Genomic DNA, 21,924 nt, shown 5'->3' on the forward strand with positions numbered 1-21,924 from the left:
AGCAACTCTTTAGTTGAGCTCACACCAAACCTCATGTGCTTTCCTCCATTCAAAACCAGTTCCTGCTCCAAGCTGCACAGCCTACCCACGCCAACCAGACTGGAGTACATCGTGACACAGCCTCACCAGGAGTCTGTACCCCTTCTGCATATCAAAGACCAGAGTAAAAACAGACATGTCACAGGCTAAAAGAGACGTGACCATCCAACCTAGGACACTGAAATAGTCAATGGCTTGACTTGCCATGCAATGGTTTAACAAGCCATTCCTGATGCACGGTCCTCCTGTTTCCAGCTGTCCTAAGCATTTCTCCAGCCACTCCAGAGTTCACCAGTCCACTCTGATTTCTCATTGTCTCTTTTGTCTCCAGACACGCTCCACTGCTTAAGGCAATTTAAAACACAGCCCCAAACAGGATCCATACGGGCCAAGCAAGCTCTCAGATGCCCCTTCACTTGGGTCGAAGGCGTTGCACCCCCGGACCCCGCGACACCCTGGCACGGCAGGCAGGCAACCTCGGAACGCCGCAGAGCCCCGGCAGAGAGCGTCTCTAGGAGGAAGGGAGTGTCACCAGCTCCGCAGAGCCGCATGCTCACAGAACGGGGACCTCGCTCACTTCATCACAGATGCACATATATACCTGCGCCTCCGCCACCTGCGCGCCCCCTCCGCGCCTCGCCCCCGGCCTGCCGACGCCTGGCACTGCCCTGAACCTGGTCTCTCCTGGGGGGTACCGCAGCCCAGCAGGCACCTACTTGGGCAAAGAGTGGGGAGTCACATGACAGGAGCAGCGTGGAGGATTCAAGGGGGTGAGGAAAGGTGGGTGAAGGAGGCTGCAAACTGGGGGCGCGAGAAAGAGCAGGTGGAGAGGGCTGCAGCTAAGGGATGTGGAGGGGAGCCGGAGGGCAAGGGGGGAAAAGGGAAAGGGGTTGCAGCTTGGGAGGGGGAGGGCAGGAGGAGTGTAAAGAGGATGAAGAGGCTGTGGATTGGTAGTACCCCATCACTCTCCTACCTCGGCGGCCTGCCGGGGCTGGGGTCGGCAGGCAGCGCCCAGGCAGCAGAGTCATGGCGCGGCCAGGAGAACAGGTGGGTCCCCGCCACCGCCCACCGGGCTAAGGGTCACTCCTTCCTCACAGCCGCCGCCGGGGCACGGCGGAGGGCACCCCCAGCACGGTGGGGGTACAAACTTCCCGGGGTGGGGGAGAACAGCCCCGCTAACAGGTGGCGGCGGCGCTGCCGCCCCGTCCCCGCCGCGCCGGTGGGCGCTGCCCCTCCGCGACGGCGCGTCCCACCCACCCCGAGCCAGCCCCAGCCCCAGCCCGGCGGTCGGTCACTCACCGGCTCGTCCACCCCGCCGGGCGGGATGCGCGTCCTGGAGAGCGGGGCGCGGAAGTTTAAAGCCGGGTAACAGTATTATTTGCTTTTTTCCCCTTCCAATAGAGGAAAAACCAAACTAGACGAGGCGCTCCCCCCACCCCAGGCGGGCGAATCCCCGCTCCGCTCCTCCCCGCCGGGGGCTTTCAGCCGCGCGTCGGCCCGGCGGCGAGGGGAAGTTTCCACCGCGGTGGTGGAGGCGCCCCCGGCGTGCCGCGCCCGCCCCGCATTGGCACGGGGCGCCGGGGCGCTGTGCCGCCGCCGCCGCCCGGACAATGTGCGTGCGGGGGGAGCGGGAGGGGAGCGGAGCGGGAGCGCGCCCCGCCGGCGGCCGCGGCACACGCCCAGCCCGCGCCCCGCCCGCCCGCCGCTCGGCGCCCGCCCGCCGCCCCGGATTGGCGGCCCCCGCCGCCTCCGCCCTCCGGGTGGGCCGCGCTGCCCGTCAATCACCCGCCGCCACCGCCCGCCGCGGCCCGGCCGCGGGGCGGTCCCTGGGGCGGTGGCGGCGGCGAAGGGGGGGCGGTGCTGCCGCGCCCCGGCGGGTGACCCCCGGCCGGTGACCCCCCGCCGCCCCCGGGCCCCGGGAGCCGCCAGGACCGCGGCGTCCGCCCCGCGGGGACGCGTCTGCGTCTCCCGCCCCCGGTGGCCCCTCCGTGGGAGCTCCCCGCAGCCGAGGTCAGGGGAAGGCCTGGCGGCCGCCCGCGCCCCGCGGGGCTACCCGGGGCTGCGCTGCCTTTGTCGGCGCCCCACGGGGGCGTTCTGGAGAGGAAGACCGGAGACCCCTGAGAGGTAGCGTTGATTGCCGGTCACGGCCCCCGGCTGAATACCCGCTGGGCTAAACTCGGCTCACAGGGTGCTCCTATCTGGCCCCTGGAAATGCCTAGAAAAATAGGTGGCTCCAAATTATTCCAGAGCAAGTTGGAGAGGCCGCAAAAGAAAATACACCTGAATTGGCTCTGTGTAAGACAGCTGGGGTCCAATTAGGCTTAGCAGCAGAGATAGGCACTGCCTGAGCAGAATTACTGGAGTTACAGACGAAGGTCCGAGCGTGGCAGAAGGCTCCTGTCTGATCCTGTTCGGGTCCCTCAAGGAGCACTACTCAATCAGAGCTAGTAAATCTTGGTGGACTCAAGCTTCATGCCATGAATTTAGGTCTGTCAATGCAGTGTTTCCTGTCACGGTACACCAGACATTTTCTACTATAAGGCAGCATGATTCCCCTATTACTTTGGAAACTGGACAGTAGATTGCACAGTCACCTTGTTATCCGGCAGCATGCAGAAGTGATCAAGCTTAAATGCAGAATATGATGCCAAACAAAGTATGCGGTACTGGAAAAGCACTGTTCTCTCTGACATAATGTTTCAAGCACACTTAAACAATTTATTGTTTCCATTACAAAAGTATCTAGTAATCTGAAAATGGATCTAAAACCTATTGTTCTAGATATTACGTTTGACACATAATAAAAGGAAAGCACATGCCCTGCAAAGCTTGTAGAGAGAGCAGATGAAACATGTTGTAGGGATACCCGTTGAGAGGGTTGTGCAGGTTTTCTCAGGTCTCATAAATGTGTTGCACCAGCACAAACAAACCTGCCGGAGCACTTTCTGAAAGCCAGCACACAAACAGACAGGTCCAAACAAAAACGCTGAAGCTTTAACCTACCTTAAACTCTTTCCCTGCTTCTAACAAGCCCTCCTGGTTCTGGATGACCTCTCGGTTCTCCACAGAGGCAAGGACCACAGCTCACAGAAACACAGCATCTCTCCTGACCAAACCAAGGGCAGAAGCAGCAGCACACACAAAGGTGATGGGTTTCCTCACAGGCAGACACATGCACGCACGGTGCACCGCCTCTCCGTGCTACCTGTCTCGTCTTGTTTTAGCCGTTCCTAACGAGCAGGCAGGGTACTGGAGCATGCACAAATCTTGCTTTTTGAAGCACCCTGAAAGCAGGCTCATATTTTTCAGTACCTGGGTGGCCCAGAAGAACTTTTCAGGGAGCAAGAACCAAACAGATAGTAAAATAGGCACATTTGTGGGTGAACCTCAGTTTCATGCTTCTTGGGCTTCTCTGTGACCTACAAGAACCAAGAAACACCAGAAGATGGAACTGAAACTGCCTCTTACTTGCTCATTCTTCACTGCCAGATCACATCAGGATATAAGATACCTGAGGACTACTTGTTTGCAGACTGCTGGAAGCAGAGACATAATCACCTATTGGTGAGTCATAACCACACAATCGCATAGGGGTGATGATGCAAACCTCCAAAGGCACAGAGGGTGATATTAACTTAAAGGTGTCTTCTTCCTCTTTCTATTTTTTGATAAAAAAGCAAAATATTGGGACAAGATCCTCAGTTTTGGCAAAGCAGTGTAACTCCATTGCTTTTGTCAGAGCACAGATTTACATTTGCCGAGGTTATAGCCCATTCTGTATGTAAAATATGGTTCTGCATGAGCAGATTCTTTCTTCCTTTCTCTAAACTTGAGTTTAATTCTTGAAAAGTGTCCAGCTTGTCTGAAGCCTCTGGAAGACAGAACCCTCATTTTTAAACGTGGGATATGCAGTGCCACAGCAACAGCAGTGCAAATGCCACCGCAAGAAGTTAGTTCAGCCTACTAACACTACTCTGCTAACTCAACCCGTGTTGTGACTTCAGCTGGATTGGCAACAAACTCCTCCAGCTGCCCCACCAGGCAGCAGTGTTCTATGGTGAACCTCAAGGCAGGCAAAGAGAAATGTACAGCTCTCTAGAAATCTTGCAGTGCTCTTAACTGCTGTAAGTCTTGCTTGACAGGAGAGGAAGGCTAATCAAATACTGGGTCTACTGGCATGTGAAGCAATAAAAAGGAGAGGGAGAGTATCTTAGATACAGAAGGTCCTTACTGCCACAGTGAAACTGTGAAAACCAGATCTGCAGTGGGGTTGAAAAGCAGTTCCATCATTCCCCTGCCTTCAATTTTTCCTGATTGTCTTCCCCAAACTGCATGTAAATTGCAGGTGGGAGGCCAGAACTCATAGACATGCTTATCCCAGCGTGCCTTTTGTACCAACACTAAATTCAGTCTGTGAAGTATGTCACTCATTTTTGTAGGTGCTGTGACCCAAAAAATAACTTCTTGATATTGCACCCCCTCTCTAACTTCTGCAAGAGGGAAATCACAGACAAGACATAAGGTTAGGAGTCCACTCTGTGACATACAGACTTATGCCAAAAGCTTAGTAAGCAACTGAACTTGCTCATCAGCTACAGATCAAAGCTATCACTGACATATTTGAAATTATAGCCTTTTTTGGAGTGATTTCTAATAGAAACACTCAGACAATGGCCAACTTGAACTATTCTTTCTTTTTCCCTAAAAAAAACCCCTAAAAAGAACATAAAAAGTTCTTGTGATCATCAAAATCAGTAATCTTCTAGCTTCAGTAACAGTAACAGTAATCTAGCTTCACAGGGATACATACTTGAATACCTACAGATATGCATCATATATTTTTTATATACTGAAGGGTATATCAGTTCTCAGCAGACACAGAGGGTAGATTAGTGATGTCAGTTGCTTTTGTTGTTCTTAATCTCCTGTTGCTTCACCATATTTACCAGTTCCCCCGACTTTTAATCATGCAGATTCTTTCTGGTGTGTTTTTTTTTTAACTCTCCCTAGTCCATTTTCCTGGATGCACAACTTTTTCTGTGTAACTGAAACTTTCTTGAAAAGTGTTTGCAAGGAAGACTCTATCATTGTGATCTCTTTAACAGTATCTCTGAGAGCGTACTGAGGAAAACAGAGACCCCTGGGAGTTTTGCTTTCCCATTGTACCATATTCTTCGTGAGTTTTTAGTTTAGTCCTTCTGCAGATACATTAGACCCAAGAAACCTTCAAGTCCTTTTCTCATACTGGGTTGTTTTCCTTGCATATCTCTCCCTGAGCTTAGAGGATGAGTAGTGTCATAGCAAGAAGCAAATCAATATGCAATCAACTTTTAAAATTTGTATTTTTCTAGGGAACGCAAATTGTTTCCTTCTGGTATCTGACAGAGTAACCCAAGCAATTTGCCATGGCAAGCAGCTTATGAAACAGAAAAAAAATTATTATCACAAGGTGCTCTGCTGCTATAACAAGGAAAGAAGCTGACCTTATCCATTTTGTTCACTGCATCATCTAGGTAGCAGAATCTGTCAGTAGAAGTTTGTGTTAGATTCAGTGCAAGTGAGCTGTCTCGTGGGCCTATCTGATACTTGGATCAAAACTGAAGTGCAGTCAGAAGGAAAGAAAGAAGTGTTCAGAAGAATTGAAACAAGTCTGGATTCTCAGAAACACAAAGCCAAATCCATTTCCGCAGCAAGCTGATGCAACTCTGAAGATGCTGGGAAGGGATGAACCAATTCTGAAATTAATTTGGCTTGCATTCTCTGACAATCTCCATTCTTCCCTCCTCCTCCTTTCTTTATGTTTTTTAAGGTGGAACAAATCTCTGCAGATCTATGAGTATTTTGGAGTTACCTGGGACAGAGGATGGAATAGGCTTGCAAAGTCTGTGTTCAAACCCATGCTCTTTACAGGGCTGCTCCTGGGAGGGGCAGTCTCATTGCTACACATTTTACTTGGGTTAGTGAGTGAATTTAGAAATGGTAAAGGGTATCAGCTTAGGGCAGAGAGGGGAAACACTCATATTACCACTGTGGGAGAAAATCAAACCTGAGTTTTGTTGGCTCAGAGGAGGACAATTTTGAAAACTCTTCTATGCACAAATAGTCACAGAATCCAGTGGAACTAGTGCTGGATTCCTGGGCTGAAGATTGACTCATTTGTAGATCCGAAGTGGGTCTCGGGTATACAGAAAATGTTTACCTTGCTCCTGAGCTAGAAAAGATGTCTTCTGTGGGATAGTCTTGAAAAGTGAAGGAAAAACTGAAAGTTTCTTAATCCCTAGACTACTGATATGAACCACAAGTAACACAGCTCCAACTGTGTGATGGAATGAAGTGTATGCTCCCTGTTCTATTTTAAAAACACTCTCTCCCAGTTGAAGTTTATGCTGTTGATGTAGTATAGGGCTTGAGAAACAGTGGCCAGCCTTTTGAGCTGCCTGGGGGCTTAGCTGAATTCACACGTAAAATTATTCTGAGTCATGGACAATCCTCTTGTAGCTTCCTGGTGAGGTTGTAGAGAAAATACTGCTAGATTACAAGCCCCAACAATAGCATGACTTGGAAAGAAGCCTTTGAGAGAAACTCTTAATGTATCAGATAAATCTATGTGGACATGCAAAGCTAGAGCTCGCTCCTGACAATCAATTCTTATACTGTGAGTGACTGACTATAAAAAGACTATGGGGAAAATCTGAGTCTTCTGCAGCACAAAGAAACCATGAGACTATCAAATGAAAGTCATCTCAAAGAAACCATGCTAAACTGTTCAACACTATGATTTAACACAGTCCCCTAGAGACTGGAGAGTTTGCGGGCTAATCCTTACTGCAGGTTGTACCATAAGAGACAAGCCAGAAGACAGATCACAAGCGTGAAATTCTGCAAGTGTGTACCATCATTCCAAGGGCCTCGGACTCTTGGAGATACCTAAGACTTGGAAGCAGTAGTATAACTGAGAGACCACACAGAGGAAAAAAAAGACTAGTCAGTTCTCGTGTCAAAGGATTTTTTAAGACAGACACTGAACTGGAGAAATCTACTGGAGTAATCAATTAACAAAACAAAACAATTAATTAATCAACCCTCAATTAATCAATAAAATCTTCCTCTATATCATCTCCAAAAACACCCCATTGGTTCAGGTGACCCAAGCAGTGAGTGGGACCACTTTGGTTTTAATCGCCAAAATAATGGCATAAATATTGGATTAAATTCTACTAAGTAAGAGTGCTCAGGCTTCTTTCAACCAAACCATTTGAAATGTTGCAGTAGATTCTGGGTGAATAGAGCAAAATCATCAGTTTTGGAGGGATATCTGACCCAGGACAGGATCTTTCTTATGGATTCCTTTTTGAAATAAGCAAGGCAGGAACTTGCCAGGTGCCTGGCCTAAGTACCACCAAAGCTAGAGAGAGGAAAGATTCCTGTTGACTGAAATGAGTTCTACTAACAGTTAGATTTGATCAATTGTAAACTGAGAATAGAAACTTGCAGAGAGGAGATGCTCTGTAATCACAGAAGTGAAAGGCTTTGTACTCAGAGCTTGGAAGTGGAAGGAGGTCTATGTTCTGTAGTTTAAAAATACAGACAGCTGCTGATTCCTTTTTTTCTATAAAACCCACAACCCAAATACACACACAAAAAAAGACATAGTTCAAGGCTGGCCATTTCCCAGCCAACCTCCTTGTAGAGAGACCATAGGAATGACAACAATGGCTTTTCCCTAGCCATGATATGCAATAGTTGGTAACATGAGGCCCTCACCTGAGTGGGATGTTTGGACATCAGATTCTGCTGGAGGAGTGGTCAGGTGGGAGAGATGAGATACAGGTTTGATCTCTGGGACTGTATTTACAAGCAATGTCTCTTTCTACAACTGCCTGTTGGTTTCAGTCTGACCTGAAGCACACTGCCCTCTGTAGTGTCTCATTTGTTCCTGTGGGTGTTTGCTTAAGCTCCCAGCAAATGTTCTCTTTGACATTTTGTGCCTTTTCAGGGAGTTATAGCTGATCACATGGTGAGTCTGGAGCCTGAGATGGCACTGATTCTTTCATGAAATACCCTCACCTGACCAAGAGTTGCCAGGGTTGGTGAGGTCCTGTGTCTCCTTCCACTCTCTGCTGAGCCTGCCATTGTAACTCAGCAAGGGTTATATAGGGTAGGAGGCCTGGTAATGAAGGAATATGTATGTTGGGAACCAAACTGATTTTCCTGGCAATGGTTTGCTGGCTTATGTAAAGGAACTTTTGTTAGCTGTCAGCTTGAATGGAACATCAATCATTCCCTTGGTGTGATCTTTAGATCACTGCACTCTGAGAGAGGGGTTTTGCCTTTGTCTTCAGACAGCAGTAACTCAGATCTTTGGAATTTGAAAGCCTTATTTGTTGTTAAGAATCCCTTGCGATATTTAATTTCCATGTGATTTCTTTTTCAAACTCTACAGAAAAGTTTGAACACTTTGCAACTTACATGCTATCAATTTTTTTATGGGACAGTTGGGATCACTTACCATGTTCTGGGTCATCTGTAACTTTTGCTGGCAGGAGCCAGATTTCCAAAGTGGAAACGGGATGAGTTGCTAAGGGATGTCTTGCGCCCTGTGTCATTTCTGCGTTCACTGATGCGCAACAGATTTATCTTGTAGTTCAAGGCCTCTCTGTACCAGATGAGTTTTTACTGACATCTCAGACTATCCCACATGTTCTCCTGGAGAAGACACTAAGATTATTCATAGTCTTTTCTTAAATAGTCTTCTTACTTCTTCATGAGCTAATGCTGATTTTCTTCCCCTCAGCATCAAAGAACAATTGCTAACTACATCTGTTTCTTGCAGAAATTTCAAAGCAGTGTTACGCAGCATGATTCAGGCATGCACACATGGTAGAAGCAGATAGAATTAAAGACATTTGTCTTTATCCAGTTAAACTACTGGTTCCTTTTCCTTTGATTGCTTTTTAATGTACTGGCTGCACACTGTCTCTGCCATGCTGCCCTCCGTCTCATCATCAAACTCATGCTGCTGAGCTTTTTCTTCTCTTCTATCAAGTCCTTCCCTAAATTCTGATTTTAATTCTGTGAGGAGCTGCCCTGCACCTTGGTTCCTACCTATGTGACCAAGTAAAGCTGATGCAAAGCAGTACTCACATAGAATGCAGCTACCTAGTTGACTGGAGAGGAGGATGGAATGCAGCATTCCCAGCATCTCTCTGCTTCTTGGTGCTCTTGACACTCCAGCGTACACTCTACTCCTGTATACCTTAGTAAAGCCAGTTTATCTGTTCCCTTTCCATTACAGACATCTGTTTTCCTCTGTGGCAGCCTCTTCCTGATGCTTCTGGGGAGTGTTTTCAGCTCCTCCTTCGTCCCTTTCTGTGACTACCTCAAATACGCACTGCTGCAGTAACAAAGTCCATTGGTGACCTCAGCCTTCATGTTATTTATAGCAAAGGTAGACTCTCCTTCAGTACAGCTGCTTCAGTACAGCTCAGACAGTCATCAGAGCTAGAGCTTCTGAGTTACACAACTCCCCGTGAGCTTATGATGGTAGTGGTATTGCCACATCAAGTGAGATTCATGTGAGATATTGGAAGGTCTCCTTAGCAGTAAGGCTATGCTCTTGTGTCACTATCCGGTCTGGAATAGTGAGAGACCCCTAGTAAAAGTGAGAGCATAGTCCTCCCACACAAATGCCTTCAAGAGCAACATAGGGTTAGAAATTGTCCCTTCAGTCAGTGAGGTGACATAGTTGATCTCTCTAGAGTATTTCTACACCTATTTCACACAGATTCTCTTTTTGCTGGCAGCTACCCCCTTCCTTATTAAAGCACTTACCCACAATGAAGCCACAGCATCTTTTTTTTTTTTTTTTTTTTTGTGTGTGTGCAGTTTGGTCATCCCCTTTCTTCTGGTGCTTCTCCATCAGGGAAGGTGAAAGGCAGAAGAGGACCTGCAGTCACTTGCATTGTGAAGGACTGGTGTGGGCCACTGCATGTTTCAAGGTAACTTGTCAGGTGTTTGCAAGCTGAGCAGTGATGTGTCTACGTGTGTGTGTGTGTGTGTGTGTGTGTGTGTTCAAATCACTCAGATACTCTCTGAGGGCTTTCAGAAGTCAGACGTCCTGCAAGATTCCTAAGCTGAGATGCCCAAAGCAACATGTTGCAGATTTCTTCCCTGGCTTCAGACTCATGACTTTGCCTTTTCCACTTCCAGTCAGCGGACTTCAGTTGGGGAAATACTGAGGCTAACGTACCAAAACACTGATCCTAAATGCTACATGAATCCAAGTGATTGATGGAATTTCAGCCATTAACTGTAAAAACATGAGTAAGCTTATGTTAATCTACAGATGTTGTATTAGCACTGAGCGATTTCCCAGTCCTCATTAGCAATACGCTTTGATAGGGATAGAAGGTGTTAGCTATAGTTTCCCTTCAGTGAGCTGTTTAATCATTGGAGCTTACTGGCAGTGGGATTTGGGGGACTTACGTGATCACAAAGTGAATTAGGAGTAAAACAGTACCTTCTCTCTGTGTTCTCTGAAATAGTGCACTGGGGAGGGAATGGGTTCAGAGCTGCTCTGTTCCCCCATTTAAGCGGCACTGGTGTGCTCCAGTGAGGGCTAAGCAAGAAGCTATTGCCTCCTTAGTCGAGATCTTCCTGGTTTTCAGGAGCACGCTTAGACCAGCACTCCTGCAAAGATCAGCACATGCTGGTGAACTTGCTATAGCATGTTTAGCCACATATTCTTGTTGGCTTAGTAAGATCTGATCCAAAGCTTACTGCAGATACAGCAAAGATTCATGTACTTCTTCAGTGGTCTTTGGGCTACTCTGGGAGGCAAAAATACAACTGTGATAGATACATGGGTGAGTGAACTCTACATTACCATCACATTTCACTCTGAAGAGATGGCAAAAGAGGTTCTGCAGCCGAACCTTGTGCATCCCAGAGCAGTAAAAGCAACATGAATCCTACTTAATAAGTAATTTGAAAGCACTTTCTGGTTTGTGAATCATCTGCATCCCAGCCTTTCTGAGACTCTTGGGTAATGGGACGAGAACAGTGCAGCTTCTGTAGTCGTTTCTACCTGCTCACAGGGCTGCCAACCTGCTCTGGACCTAATTTTGAGCTGTTATTTTAAAAAGCTCTCTGCCACTAAGCAGTTCTCATCTAGAGATCTCAGACATGAAGTAATCCTCCCAGCTTTTCTAGAAAAAAGCCAACTACCATTAAACCTGTTTTACAGGTGGATAAGCTGTGCTTCAGTCTGCCTGAGATCACAAAACGTTATTTAGGGCCAAACTGCCTGGGCTGACACATTCCTGCAGCAAGGATGACCGCCTAGGAGGAATACTAACCTCCTTCATTAGAGGAAAAGAGTACCCAGGCAGAGGGAGGGCTGGCTGCACAGCCTCTGTTTATGTACATGCTTTGCACATGACTATGAAGCAAATAAACCTCACTGGCCGTGTGGCTTGAGTCCAGGTGTCCCCTGGATGGAGACGCAAGCTGAAACTGAAACGCCATGCTTGGCTCTTTGTGCTGAGCCATCCAGCAGGTGGGAATGTAAAGCTCCACCTGATTGCTTATGCCTGAGTCACCTCCTTTAGCATTTGTTATTTCCTAGTATGTTAGCATGCTGCCTGCTGGATAATAAATTACTTCATTCGCTGCAGTAGTGAGGACACGATTAAAAATTAACCCTGGGAAATGATCCTGCATATCTTTTTCAGTCAGAGCCAGACAAGGGAGAATAGGAGAGGAATGCTGTTGAAATCTGATTTGCAGAAAAGGTGAGTGGTGAGCTTTTGGTAATGGGGATGGCTCAGGCTTTAGTTTAATCACTGCAGTTGTAGGCAATCGATGATCAAAATTCAGAGGGCTTAAGGCACTTGGTAAAGGTAAAAGCAGTACAAGTAGGCTCAGGCATATTGCAGAGGAGGTCAAAGAATGGGATTAATGGGGATTACTATTTTCTGTTTGCAGAAAAAAATTAATTTATCATATGGATGTTATTACCACATGTAATGAATGGAACAGGATCTGTAGATGAAAAACTCTTCAGTTTTGGTTTATGTGTTGCACCCTTTTCTCAGTATCACACTTAAAATCCACCCCCTATCTATAGCAGCATGCAGAGTTTATTTCCAGAAGTGAAGGGTTTGCATTAGATATCTGAGGAAATAGAACAACTGACAGACATATATTTCATTTTCTTGGCTTCTCTTGCCTCCAGCACCCACACAGTATCCATCAAATTGTCTCGAGTCAAACCCTCACAGGCTGCATTTGAAGCTTGGGCAAGGAGCCAGGCAGGCTTAGAGAGCAAAGACCTTTCTGTCCGCACGCACTTACCCCTGTCTGTTTGCTGCAGTCCAGAGCAGGGGAGCTCAGCTTTAGGCTCAACAAAAAATACCTCCTTACTCCCTTTGCATTGTTCTAAGAAAGGGATTTGATTTGAAGCCTGCAGACGCTCATATTAATGATCCCATTGTTGACACAAAAATTGCACCTTGTTCTCAGACATCATTCAGCTGGCTTTGGTACAGCAGCAAACAGCACGTCCCATCCCGAGCCCACAGTTCCTCAGGGATGTTCCAGGCCCCTGGGCTGCTCCATTCATAGATGGTTGGTACCTATAGATAGTGTGGATGGTAACATAAGCTGTAATGCCAGGTGCAGTGACTATGCAGGCAGATTTGCCCTCTGGCTGGCATGCTTTTTTCCAGAAGCATATAATAGCTGTTGATTTCAGAAGCCATACTGTGATATGACAGCACCTATGAAAGAGCCAAGCTGAGGTCTGCATGTTTGTACTGAGTCACCTGCCCATCTCCATGTGGCAGAGGTATTTTAAAATGTCAGGCTTAAGCAGATATTATGCTGCAGCAGAGAAGATATAAAGTTCCTTCATAAACAGTTTTATGAAATTGCTAGATGAAAGGTACTCAGGTGTTGCTGTGTTCAAGATGGAGACATTTCCTACTCTAAGATCTTTCCTTACCTGTGGCATTTCAGGGATCATAGTTGAAATATTCCTCAGCCTAATTCCTGCTTTTAATTTATGTTCTCTCCTTTCTCTCTCCATCCAGACAGAGCTTTGTCATTAGCCCTAGTACCTGGCTATCTTGATCAGCTATCAGAGCCCCCAAGTCTTCTGTCCATTCTGCTCCCTGGTCCTGTCTATTGCATTGATGAGGAGTGTGCCTTCAGAAGAAGCAGCCCTGGTTCCCATGTATCTGGGAGTTGGCCATGCACCATGCCACACAGCAGGAAGGCTTCCAGACTTAGCAGCAGGGTAGGGTGGTCACAGGGACCTGTGTTCCTCAGCAGTTGTTTGTCTAACATCTTGGTTAAAAGTTGGGCATATCAGAAAGTTGTGCTTAGAGTGCTAGGATACTCCTTGAACATATTTCCTAGATAGTATAAACAGTGAGGAAGCAATTCAAGCGTGCGATCACAAACAAGAAGGTACATGGTATGGTAGTGATGTGGGAACTGCCCTTGCTGGGATGTTGACTGTGGAACAAACAGGGTTTGTTCCGTGTTTCAAGATCTTGTACTCATCACATGCAGCAGTCAACAGTTTCACTGAACTCTTGCTGCAGCCAAGCATGCTGCTGGAACAAGGATTGTATTTTAATGGTCACTGACCAGGCGTTATCACAACGGTTGTTGTCAACACAACACTGCTTTATAAGCATGGTCTTTGCAGAGGTTTTGGAAAGCCAAATAGCTTAGAGTTAGTTTGGCACCTCTTTGTAGGCTACATAGCAGATATGGTTTGAAATCCCTTCCTTGAACTTCAATAGGTTTGAGATCACGCCCATGGTTTGGTTATTTATTTATTTATTTCCCCACTCGCCCACCTGCACCCAGATCTCTGTATTTCACTCTCCAGGTTGCCAAGGGCTGTGTGTCTTGCTCCTGTGTTGTGAGGCAAGTATGTCAAGGAAGAAAGAAGTGACCTATGCAAACAGCTGTAGGCAGCTGTTTGCTGTTCAGTTCTCTAGAAAAGGAAGTTGTGAACTACACCTGAAAAATCTGCCTTCCACAAAAGAGGAGTTAACCAGTAAACAGTGAATATATAGTTGAGTGCTAGACACTTATGTTTCCACTGACTTCTAAGGAGGATGAGAAGGAAATGTATTTTTAACACCAGCTTAACTTGTAACCTGATTTGTTACTGCAGGGAGTAGTCAAATGATAACTTAGCTGCCTGTGTTTGGTTCCCAAGATTACTGGGAACGGTCTTTAATGAATGTCCCTGTGTTAGCACATCCCCAGCATGGCATAGGGAGTGATCAGTGCAGGACAGAAGAGGGGAGGCTTGTGTGTATCCAAGGAAGACAGGTTCCGACAGTGGTGATGTGTCAGGAGTGGTTGTGGGGGAAACACATTTTGTCACATTGCTTGGTAGTATTTTAGACATAAGCATCTACATTGACCTCTGCTACAAAATAGCAGGAGCCAAACACTGTGCAGAGTTGAGTCATTTTAATGCCAGTGCAATGGATGAACTTCTGCTCATCCCACCAAAGCAATATTTTTGAATTGATCAAGCCTCTGCAACCCATCATATTGGAAAAGCCCAGGTGCAAATCTAGCACTGGTTTTGCCACCTTTATGTTTTCCAAAAGTTCAGATCCAAATTGAAACAGAGATTGTAAAAATCCATTTCCATTGCTAACAATGGTAGGCGAGTCTGGGAATGAAAGGTCTGCTCAGACTATAGGAAGTGGATGAAGGTGAGTCACAGTACTACAGGAGCATCATGACTCCTACAGATAACAGTAGTTTGTGGTCAAAGGAGGATTCCTATTCTGGATTTCTGTCTTCTGCTGAAGGGATTTGCTCAGCCAAATGCACACCATGCAGCTCTGGCACTAGGAGTTTCTATTAAGCCACTATAAGGGTTTACCCCAGGGTCTCTTCTAAGATGTTACAAGAAAAGAGGATACTAGGATGGAGTGCTGAGCCAAAGGTGCAAGCATACAGTGATATAGTGTGGGTTTTCATGGCCAAAGGGCTGGCCTACAAGCAGAGCTGGAGTCCCTGGTAGAAAACAACATGCCATGTTCGCTGCCATGTGCCATCACCAGCCAGTGGGGCTGCTGACAGATCCAGCCTTGAAAACAAACTGTCAAGCAAGGCATTTGAGGTAGGTGTGAGATTCGTGTGCCCTGGGATGTGTTTTATAGTTTTTAATAATTGTAAACACTACCTGAGCATCTGTCTGGGTCTCAGCCAGCATGCTGGGTTAGGTAATAAAGCTGAATTTTACTGAAACTTCTAGACAGTGCATAAAATGTATAGAAGTGTACCAATAATCCATCTCTTCTTATCACTAACCTAACTTAGCTGCTGGAATGTAAGTACATAGTCCTTTTCCTAAACATGCATTATGCAAATTCAGAGCCAGGACTGTAAAGAGAGTATTAGGAAATCAGGTCTCTCCTGTCATTTGAGCGAAACTTACTTCCCTCTCTGTGAGGATAGGATTCCTTCCAGTAGTCTAGAGGAAGTTACACACGACAATGACCCAAATACAGATGAATCCCAAGGCTTTCTGAAGAGGCTATTCATGGAATAGCCCCTTACATGAGCCCCTTACATTTTAAGGAAAATCCAGTACAGTACAGTGGTGTGTTGCATCACTTTTCATTCCTGTATAGTATTTGCGGAACTCAACTCCACACTGCCTGCAGCAGAAGCAGATGTGTAGGGTCAAGGGTTCCTTTGACAGAGCAGATAGGACCATTTTTGCCTTTTCTCAGTTCGTTCACTGATGCTGAGCCAGAAGCGAGCACAAATCACCTAGTACACCATGGAGCTGAAACACCCCTGGGAGCGTTGGGAGTGCATAAGGCACTTAAGGCATAAGGAGTACTTTGGCTTTTAGCATGTTAAGACAGAGAGCCATGTCTTCTAAGCTACTAATACTGGCCCTAGGATTACATGGCTGTGCACAGGGATGCAGTGGGTTTGCAGTGTTTGTTCCAGTCTTCAGAACCGCCTGACCTCTTATCTACCTGCTGATCTCCTCCCTCCACCACTGCAGACTGCACTCCAGCCACCTTATTCCTCTCCTGTTGGACAGGGATTTGTGAAGGACTTTTGCCAGAGCTGTTGTCTGTAGCGTGGCTCACAGCAGTGCTGTTGCTGTGATGGCTGAAAGCCTTGGCGTACATGAGTTGCATTCAGAGTAAGCTTTGAACTGTGCAAAGTATATGCAAACTAGTGGTGTAATAGCATGCAAACTGGTGCCTTGACCTGATTAATTTTTTTAAAGCCCCAATTTCTCCACTGCTTCACACCATATCTTGCCACTTACACTGATGGGAAGTGAAAATAAATAGATCCCTTTCTGATTTGGAAACATTTTGTCGTGGCTTTGCATTGGCACAAAAGCAAGTACACATTGAAAAGCTGTTGGTTCCCCTGTCTGAAGACAACTAGATGAATTTAACAGCTGGATGAATTTAAAAGCTTAGTTGGAAAAACAGACCTAAAAAGCATAGTGGGGCCACAGGTTCCTTTACACTGCAACAAGTGATGTAAAGAACGAGTGATGCTCCTGAAAAACTGTGGACAAGGTCATTGAACCTTAATTCCTTTCTAACATCAATTTATTTTCCTTTTAGTTTATTGTCGAAAACAAACTTGTAACTCAATCATTGACTGTGGAATTCATCCCAGAAGAAATGCAAGGACCACCAACAATGTGGACCAGGTGTGGGTTATAAATAGCATCATCAAGAGATCTTCTGTGTCCCAGGGGCACTAGTCCCATAGCCAACACTCTTCCATTTATATTTTTCTTTTAATCCTGCCATTTTTAAGACCTCTCAGCAAGACCTTCTCCTACAGAGGATTTCTACCACACCAAGCACTGTAATGCCCCTAGACTGAATGAAACCCCTGTAGTAGTACGATGGTTGTAACAATGTCAGGTTTTATACCTACCAATTCTTTAGTAAAAATTACCGTCTGGCAGCTGTAGAGCAACTTTGGACTTGTCCCATACAGTAGGACAGGATACCATACCCTGGAAAAGCAGATGTGTGCAGATAGCATCCTTGAGCTTTCCAAAACCAGGAAATAGTTTGACCCAAAAGAAACTGAGAAAGATAGAGGGCCTTGAACAGAGACACAAAACAGTAATAATTTATACACGGGCATTTCAAGTTACCATTGATTCATCTCGAGTCAGGAATGATTAAAAAAAGGGAGTGCAAACATATTTTTCTGGCTCTCAATTTTTTTTTCAGGCAAGAAAGCTTTTGTTTCCTTTTTCCTGTAAAAATAGGAAGGGAGAAAAGTCTTACATTTATTTATTTATTCATTTATTTACAACTTTTCATTAAAATTAAGACAGAATTAGGAAATAAGCGCTTATGGAGTTAGGAAATTCTGTTTCAGTGGCTCAAATATTAACATAGTGCCCTATCTCACCTTTACTACCTCATGTCTTTCATCCCAATCAATCATCTTGACTGCACAGTAATGCAGCTACTTCTGAGTAGAATCACTTGGTCATGAACCAAAGCCTGCTTTTCTAAAGCAATAGTACAAAGGAAGGAAAAAGCTCTCTGGTGTGTCATCTGTACCTGCTATTGCCTGAAAATAAGTGGAATTCCATCAGAGTTCTTCTCTCCCAGCAGAACTGAATTAGGGCTTAAGCTAATGAGATATCCCAACACAACTGAAGCCTGTCTTAAGCTTACCTTTTCTCTAAGAGACTCTTCACCAGGAGAAGGTGCCATTTGCTGGTTTTATTGCCTTTTAGTACCCCAAAAATCTACCGAGCCAAGAAAAGTGTTCATTTTCCTTGAGTGAGCATACAACAGTGAGAGGAGACAGGTTCTGTCACTCAGCACCTAGCTCAGGACCCCTGAAGTGCATGGTCAGACCCCCAGATGTCACGCACACTTTCTGTGCGACTTTGGTGACTTCAGCAGTTTGGTTTACTTGTTCATAGAAGCAAGGGCAAAGTAAAACTATGAACACCCATCTTTCAGTGTGAGTTAAAATACTCTATAAAAACTGCTAGCAAAAGTTTTTACAGGTCTAGTTCAGCTTGAAAAGATACAGCTTTCTACAAAATGCCATATGTTGCCTGATGAAGATTTCCTTTCTGATTGCAGTTTATGAATGCACACAAGCCTGTGAAAAGAAGCAAAAACAAATGGCCAGATTCATTGAGTCAGAGAAGACGTTTTTTTAACTGGATTCTCTCATTGCCCTTTCTTTCCATGCCAGGTGCAGTGACAGCAAAATAAATTCAATTCGCAGACTCCTGTCATCCTCCAGATCTTTGGATCAGTTGTTATTCCCTCCCAGCCTCATTCATCAATGCTAAGGATGAAGTTCTAAACACTTGCTGTGGTTGAAACTGTTCTTACATCATCTCCTGAACAGAATGACTTCACTCACATGAAATCATGAAGTTAATGCCACAGTTGAGACTTCAAAGCTCTTTCTGCTGACCTGAGCTGATTTTTTTTTTTTTTTAAATACTATGGTAGTTGCTGGTTCTTAACTGAGAGAAGAATTGCCAAAGTAGTCAGTGTTCTCCTTATTGTGCAATACAAGAAGATGGGAGAATTTTCCAGCAGAGCTGCAGTCTGGATGGGGGTGGCAGTGCCATAGTACGAATTCTCCACTTAATCTCAAATTAGTTTTGATTTTCGTCTTGTTGTATAAAATGGGGATGAATATCCTTGATCTGTATTATCTACTCGAACTAGATAACCTTTAAAAGATCCCTTCCAACTCAAACTATTCTATGATTCTATGAATTTGGTAGTTGCGCTGGAAAAGGGATTCTCACAAGACAAAAAGTGATTAGAGAGCTGGCTAATGGGGGTGAGAGATCATGCTGCAAGGACAACTGTCAGGCAAAAAGATAGTTTGTAGTGGAGGTTCTTATGGACAATACTAATTTTAATTTCTGTTAGCGCCATTTGGAAAAGACAGAAGCGTGCTTATAACATTTGCTAATTACTAAGGGATGTCATCAAAGCAAGATAGGAAGAAGGGGATGGGGTAATAGGAATTGAATAAAATGAAGTGGTACACAGTGCAGGGTCACATACTTACAAAGCCTTTTACTACAGTGGGAACTTCCATTCCATTTGCCTTTACAATCAGGGAGGACAAAGAAAGAGAGGAACCCCATCTTAATAGTCAGTGATTATGAGCAACCAGTTTGATATGAACTTGATAACGTGACCCCAGGACATACCAAAAAAAATTGAGCCTTCTTTAATGACAAGAAATTTTGAGCTTGGTTTGTATGACTCCGCAAAAGAAGTGTTGAAAGATGACGACAGTGGGCCCTATAAATATATCAGGAGTGCAAACATCGGAGAGGAAGAGTTATTTTAAGGTGAAAAATAATATGGCAGCAGAATGAGTAGGTATAGTTTGGCAATAAATAACTTTAGCCTATAAATTAGAAGGTCTGTAGTCTTCAGAGAGAGGCTTTGGACCAGTCTTTCAGAATAGGGAGGAAGACACTGACAGGTATCTAAATGACTCTGATGTGATTACCTGCAATATCAAAAAACTATTTCCTCTGACCAGAAAGTCCTTTCTGCTTCTGTGTTTCTGGGTTGTAGTACAGTGGGGTTCCTAAATGTTAATAATGCAAGTAGCAACAGCGATTAGCTATTAATGCAAGTAGCAACAGCGATTAGCTATTAATCAATAATATTAATTAGAGACTGGGTTGACTGGATGTTGCCAGTGACTGGATAAAACCAGAAGGATGGACAAATCTCTTCTTTGTAAGATAAAACACCCAAAGGAAAGAGTGCTCATCCAGGCTCGGTTTCAGAGAAGGCTTTACCCAATTCCTGTTCATTTGGGTAGCACCGATATAATTAATCCAGACTAACCCATTTTATGGAGTTCCTATGATGGTGAGACCAGAATTGAGTCCAACATCTCCAAATAGGTTCAGAGTGTGCTAATTGTCAATATTAAGATTTTAAAATTTTAAACATTTCTTGGCAAAACTGAAACATAACTTTTCTTTCCTATAAAGCTTCATGAATGTACAGTGTGATTCCTGGATAGAGATCACATCGGCTCCACAGTAATTAATTTACAGGTTTCTCACTGACCTTAGCTCAGCTCTGGGAATCATGCCAGCACAATTACAGTAACTCTGAACAGGACAGACATAAAGCTTCTGTATCTACCCTGAAATTGTGCCACGTTTTTCTCTTGCTCGGTGATGGAAAGATGCATTTCTTCTTTGATTGGTTTCAAGTAGTTCAGGCAGCATTGGCTATAACAAGATTATCTCCAGCAAAGCAGGGAAAAGAAGAAAACCACCATGCAGATGTGTGCATACACAATACATGTACTCTGTAGATAATCTTTGGGAAGTGTATCCCAAGAAGCAGTGTGTTGAGAAAGCAAGTCAAGGTGACTTGAGCTAGCTACCTAGAAAATAAATGTCATAGCTGGGAATAAAATTCAAGGGGCAGATGCGTGATTCAGTATTGTTTTCAATGAATCACACTACCTTCCTGGAGCACGTCAAGGCCCATTGCCTTCCTTCCTGTGAAGATGGGCAGCTGGATTGCAATGACACCAGGTGGAGCTGAGTGCATTCATCACCTTGGAAAATCAGGCCCCTCGTGGTTTTCTCTGATGTTAATTGACCGTCGGACCCTGCAAGAGGGGAGTCAACACATTTCCTGGCCTATGGTCTAAGTGTTTTCCAAATGCTAGAGTAAATTTAGTGTTGTTGCAGAGGAAATGCCGACGTAATCCACCAGCAGCTGCTACTCTCCAACATCCTCACAAAGGTACAGTATATACCAGAGGTGTGAGGGGGTGAGTGCATGCAGCTAGGGTATGCAAAACCCCAGCCTCTTCTAAATGGCAGGCAGGACTCTGTGTGTTCCCTCCAGAGCTCGTACCTTCCTGCCCTCAAGAGAAACTCTGCTAAGGGCTGCTTCCTAGAAAATGCCTGGTACCATCCCGAATGTAAGCCCCTGAAAAAGCAGGCTTTTGATGTGGGACCACTGAGGGTATAATCTCATTTTCCTAGGTCCCTGATTTATGAATCCTATATCTAAATGTGGAAATGTGGATTTCTTCTAAGTGCAAGTGAGAATGGTAAGAGCAATGTTCTGAATAAATATATTGTGATGAGTCTAAAAGATCAGGTGATGCCTGTGTTCAAACAGGCAAATTTAATTTATTGACAGATGAGTCTCAATGATTAAATTAACCTGGTTTAATGAATTACTGCCTCTCAGTGGAGCTGTGAAAACTGACTGCATTGTGCTTTAGTCCCTTGCTTTTTAAAATAAATTATATTAAGGGAAAGCAAACATGTTTGGTTTAGAATGGAAAGGCCATTAACGTGGTCAGTTCAGATGGCTGTGCATGTGCATGGTAACTCATTAAACCACAGGAAGGTAATCCTGAACTCTGAATTTCTCATGTCCCAGAAAATTTCCCCCAGAAATTAGTAAGTACTTTTTTCAAAGCCAGATTGGATGGGGCATTGAGCAACTTGGTCTAGAAGGAGGTGTCCCTCCCCATGGCAAGAGTGTTGGAACTAGATGATTTTTAAGGTTTCTTCCAACCCAGGCCATTCTATGATTCAATTCATGTTGGGGTTGAATAGTGAAAAAGGAATATGATGATGCTGTGGCAATCTCCAACCAGGAGATGGTGAATGGTGAAAGAATAGCACATTGCTGCTCACAGAGCTGCGCTGGGGTTGCACTCCTCCACTGACAGAGATGTTTGATCATGTCACCAATAAAAGTTGAACCACGTCCGTTGGATCAGATTATGATAAACTTAATTCTTAAGTGTCTAATCTGATGTCAGCTCTGGTCTGGAAATGTAATCTTT

General features: G+C 45.1%; 2 protein-coding genes across 6 annotated transcripts in view; one reads left to right on the forward strand and one right to left on the reverse strand.

Annotated features, from left to right (window-relative positions):
• Positions 1 to 1,725, reverse strand: part of LOC127478520 (GTPase HRas) — a 41,160-nt gene extending 39,435 nt beyond the window's left edge. The window contains exon 1 of the mRNA XM_051804373.1: positions 1,339 to 1,725. The gene's annotated coding sequence lies outside the window, so the exon portion shown is untranslated. The remainder of the gene's footprint in view (positions 1 to 1,338) is intronic.
• A 245-nt stretch (positions 1,726 to 1,970) lies between these two features.
• LRRC56 (leucine rich repeat containing 56) overlaps positions 1,971 to 21,924 on the forward strand; it is an 85,523-nt gene continuing 65,569 nt past the window's right edge. For 2 of the 5 annotated variants that reach the window (XM_051804355.1, XM_051804354.1), the window contains exons 1-3: positions 1,971 to 2,163; positions 3,529 to 3,603; positions 9,925 to 10,037. The gene's annotated coding sequence lies outside the window, so the exon portion shown is untranslated. Of the gene's footprint in view, positions 2,164 to 3,431; positions 3,604 to 9,924; positions 10,038 to 11,771; positions 11,832 to 21,924 lie in introns of those variants that run through there. The other 3 variants (XM_051804353.1, XM_051804357.1, XM_051804356.1) reach the window with 3 other exon arrangements.

The sequence above is a fragment of the Manacus candei genome, unplaced genomic scaffold (genome assembly GCF_025592945.1).
Source record: "Manacus candei isolate 608988 ecotype Guabito, Panama unplaced genomic scaffold, ASM2559294v1 h1tg000060l, whole genome shotgun sequence".
NCBI lineage: Eukaryota > Metazoa > Chordata > Aves > Passeriformes > Pipridae > Manacus > Manacus candei.